Source organism: Bos grunniens, chromosome 10, assembly GCF_055505025.1.
Source record: "Bos grunniens cultivar Pamir isolate PY7600 chromosome 10, Bosgru_T2T1.0, whole genome shotgun sequence".
Taxonomy (NCBI): Eukaryota; Metazoa; Chordata; class Mammalia; order Artiodactyla; family Bovidae; genus Bos; species Bos grunniens.
The window spans coordinates 94244115-94249068 of record NC_141174.1 but is presented as its reverse complement, the minus strand read 5'-3'; the positions used below and the strand labels follow the sequence as shown (position 1 = coordinate 94249068).

At 44.0% G+C, this 4954-nt stretch overlaps 1 pseudogene; it reads left to right on the top strand.

The window, feature by feature from the left end:
• Positions 1–560: 560 nt before the first annotated feature.
• LOC147365415 (protein MIX23 pseudogene) lies at positions 561–1329 on the top strand (annotated as a pseudogene).
• The last annotated feature ends 3625 nt before the right edge of the window (positions 1330–4954 follow it).

Below are 4954 nucleotides of genomic sequence, written 5' to 3'. Positions count from 1 at the left end.
TACAGTAATTTTGAAGCAGACACTCTGGAGCATTTCCTAGCCACCGATTAGTATTTCGTGCTTGGTATGTTATTCAAGCAGGAGATGAAAATGTTAGAAAATTCTATGAGTCTATACCTACATTTGACAGGTTCACACTTCTTGCATAATTATCTTGTGGAACCCTAGAATTCTACAAAACTTGAAAATGTCTTTAGCCAGACTCTGAAGCCAAGAGTGTCTTTATTTGTCCTCAACAGCTACCAGAACGTTCAGTACAGCATTTTGTTAACACACATAACCAGAGCTGTACTTTTTCCTCTGATAGACTTTATACTTGTATCAAAAGGGCTGGTCATTTATTTTCCTCTGAAATTTCTCCTTCCTTCTCAAGGAGCAAACATTATTTACTCATAACAAAACAGAAACCTTTATTCTGACTGATTTTGTTGCATAATTATGTCAGTCCTCTTATTCTTAAAAATGAGTGTATGTATGTAACCCATATATTATCTAGTATTTGAAAAATCTGATTAATTCTTCCATAAGCTCCTTTTCTTAAAAACGGGCTTTAGCTGTTTATGGAGGTGCCCAGTGGCTATGTGAGCTGAGAGGAGTTCGCCGAGTTCCAGAAATTACTCAAGGTGAGGACGATTGATGGCAGAATAGCGCATGAATTAAACACCACGGTTCCAACAGGGTCCTTCCCTGGGAAAATTAATGCCAGCCAAATCTGTAAGCAACTTTGAGTCATTGATGGTGGCCTATGTCAGTTGGGACAGAGTCATTTAAAACAGTATAGCTCAGACCTCATCAGTAGTAAAACAGCTCTGAGACGAGACAGAAAAGAATTTGGATGATTTAACATTATTAAAGGAAGTTAGAAAAGAACAGACAGAGTTGAAATGGATGCAGTCAGAACTGAATGTTGAAAAAGTGGTCAATGACAGGAGCCAGGAGGTGTTTAATGAACACTGCCAAATTCACTTCAAGCCTGCAAAGAATGAATTAAAACATACCTTTCCTACACCGGCACCCGAGAGTTACAGGTTGAGTGTTGCCTCTGGAGTCAGGGGAGGAAGTGAAGTGGAAGTGTTGGTTGCTCAGTCCCACTTTTTGCGACCCATGGACTATAGCCTGCCAAGCTCCCCTGTCCATGGAATTCTCCAGGCAAGAATACTGGAGTGGGTTGCCATTTCCTACTCCAGGGGATCTTCCCAACCCAGGGACTGAACCCAGGTCTCCTGCATTGTAGGCAGATTCTTAACCATCTGAGCCACCAGGGAAGCCCAGGTACTGCTACTGGGGTCAGGGCTGGGGGTGTTAATTCCCCATCACTTTCGACTTCTGAGCAGGACCACATTCAGGAAAGTGAATGGTTTCAGAAAAAAAATCCTCAGTGAAGGTGTAGACAGCTGAAAGTCAGCCAGAGAAGGACAATGAATCAGTGAGCTTCAAGGAATGCAAGCAGGGCCCTGACAGCATCGGCTGCGTCATATTAATCCCCAAACTCACTTTAGCTCTCCTGAGATTTTTTTTTTTATTGACATATTTGCAATGTTGTGTTAGTTTCAAGTGTATAGCAAAGTGATTCAGTTATACATCTATACATGTACATTGCAAATACTTCAATTAAAAATATACATATTCTTTCTCGGATTTCTTTCTTTCTTTCTTTCTTTCTTTTTTTTTTTTTTTTTTTTGGCTGTGTTTCACGGCTTAGATCTCCCACCAGGGATTGAGTCCAGGCCCCAGCAGTTATCACACTGACTCCTAACCACTGAACCACGAGAGAAGTCCAAGATTCTTTTCCATTATAGATTATTCCAAGATAAACAGTAGGGTTCCCTGTGCTCCACAGTAGGTGCTTGCTGTTTACCTACTCTTTATGTAGTAGCGTGTATGTTTTTAGAGTTAACTCTAAAGCAAGTGTGGGGCTGTGGGCTTCTGGGAGCAGACTCCACAGGGAGCCACCAGAATTCATTTAGAGACCTAGACGCTCGTACTCCTTATTTACATAAAAGAAATTTAACAGAGTCATAGGTTTCTATTACCTCCATTCATGTAGAAGGAAAGGGCCATGCCAGTTAGAATACACTAATTTGGTAAATAAGTCTTACAGTTGTCTTTAGACTATTTGGGAAAGCAGAGACATCATTTATAACATCTTTGCCAGGGCAGCAAATTATCGAGTAAGACAACCTATTACTGACCTTTATTTAGAGATCAATGATTCCTCACAGAGGCCATGGCAAAAATTTCTGACGTCAGAGTAGCACAAGACTCCCTTGTTCATATCATGCATCCCAACACAAGTTGGTAATCGTTACAAATAATCACTACATCCCTACATGGAACAGGAGAGCAAGACTGATTCTCTGTGAATTTGACTTTTTTGGAGAATGTTCTCAGAATCAATATAAAGATATCAAATTGGTATCTGTTCTTCTGCATGAGTGGAGAAGAGGTAGAGGCCCTGGGTCAGATATCTTGGGTTCAAAGCTTGGACTCTGCACCCTTTCGGATGAATCTCCTCATCTGAAGAATAATCTAACCTCTCTGGGCCCATTGTCTTTCTCAGTAATATGGGAATTAACAGTAGTACCCAGATGGCTCAACCAGGAAAGAATCTGCCTGCAATGCAGGAGCTGAGGGAGACTCGGGTTCAATCTTTGGGTCAGGAAGATCCCTGGAGGAGGAAATGGCAACCCACTCCAGTATTCTTGCCTAAAAAATCCCATGGAAAGAGGAGCCTGGTGAGCTACAGTCCAAAGGGTTGCAGAGAGTCAGACACGACTGAAGCAACTGAGCACAGCACATACAGACCCTGTACCGAGCGCTGGAGCTGTTGTGGAGTTAGATAAAGAAGTCACTTCATACTGTGGCCAGGAACTTGCTCAGAAAATGTCAACAGTTATTTTAATCACTTCTAAAAGTGGCAGCTCCATTTCAGTTAAAATCTCACTATCTGACGTGTTCTTTCGGTATTGTTAAATTGAATTTGGCTGTTCATTTTAGTTTTGTTTGTGTTGAATTTGTGCTTTTTATACTTGGAGAAACACAAGATATTTATACTTTCTTTGGAAAACATACCATTATAGTAAAAATAACTTCAGCCAACATTTGAGGCGCATGCCTCCCTCAAGATTTTCTAAAAACTCTGGTCTATGTCTATAATACATTTTGTAGAAGAGCCCTTGTTACTCTTTTTCTTTAGAGTGTTTTTAGCAAGGAATTAACCATCACTGGGTTGTTATTCAAGGGAGAGGACTGTGAGCCTGCTGCTGCTGCTGGTGCTGCTAAGTCGCTTCAGTCGTCCGACTCTGTGCAACCCTGTAGACCGGGGCCCACCACACTCCCCTGTCTCTGGGATTCTCCAGGCAAGAACACTGGAGTGGGTGTGAGCCTGCTTAGAGGATTGGAAAGCGGAGGGGCTTCTGGGCATGGTGGGGTGGGCAGCTGATGCTTGAAGGTTCTCTTACCCTGTCCCTGGGTACATACAGTGGGAGCAAGGAGAGCCGTGGGGGATGGGGCCCTTTGCACTGATCATGACAGAGGAATCCCCAGATTCCTCTCCTGAGTAGGTCCAGGAATCCCAGGGGTGCCCACTGCATCCCAAGGGGCCCCCTGGGATTCCTGGTTCTATCCAAGAGAGGGATCTGGAGAGGAAAGACAGATTCCTTGCTCCAAGTAGGATGGGGCCACCAAGTCACATTAATTTAAATACAGTGAAGTTGGACATAATATATGCATCCTCTCTGACTTCTGTTGGTGACTTTTCATCTTTAGGAAGTTGCGTTGGGGAAAGGAAGTGCAGTTGTCTGGGAGGCTTAGCTGCGAAATCTCGGCAACAATGAGGACCCCTTCTGCACCTAATGCTGCCTCTCGGTGATGGAGGCAGCACTTGTCCCATCCGCAAGTTCAAAGGCAGCAACGCAGCCTCAGTCCTGCCCTGACCCAGCAGGGAATCCTGCCCTGTTATCTGTTAGTCAGCCCCTTGTTACCCTTTGCAATCTCACCATAAATTAATTGGGACTGGCATCTGTCAAGACATTAGGATCTATGCCCACGGAGGGTTCAGGTAAAATGGAAAAGCAAGCTGCTTCATTAGAAATGTGACCACTGCCTTGTCAAGAAAGGGGAAAACTGTGCTGAGTGATGAAGAAATTATTCACATTGTCTGGGGGAAAGACTCCTCTGTATTAGTGGAAGAAGGTAAAAGCCCTGTCAGATACAAGTCAAGGAAGACGAGTAATTAATAATCAGCTCTGGGCTCGGTGTGAAAACCTGGAAAACTGAAAATGGGCTTCGGTGCCCAGGTTGTAATACCTCTGGGACCTGTGTGTGGAGTGAGTGGCAATGTTTAAAGCTCATTTGCACCATGGCTGTCCTCAATTAAGAATCAGCCCTCCATACGTATTGAGTGTGGTTCCAGACCAACTCTAGAAAGGTCCTTTGTATGAGGGGAAAAAACCAAGCAGGTGAATCTCAACCTCTGCCTCACCCTAGATCCACAAAACGGACAGACCCAGGCTCTGGCCACATGCCAACAACTGCAAATTCCATAGCTGGGAATCTTTTGCCAAGAATTTTGTCTCTAATCATTTCAACTGCAGGTGGAGGTCGGGAGGGGTGCAAGGTACTTACATGCTGGTAGCTTTCAACAGCAAGATATGTAGGGAGACAGACAGATACCCAGGACTCTATGTACCCACGAGTCCCTGCCAGACCAGAGGCCAAGGTCAAACCACTGGCCCTCCAGGGAAGCCAGCTCATTCAAATTCTGAGTAAATGTTCCCTAAAAGAAACTGACCCCAGGCATGAGATTCTTTCCCAAGTTAGGTTATCTGCAAAATGGTTTAGAGGAAGCCAAGTGGCCAAGGACTTGAACAGATGACCTTTCGAATAAATGGCAGCTCGTGGGATAGAAGCTTGTTGCTTTAAAAATGAATCTTGGCGGAGCTTTCTGTGTTAG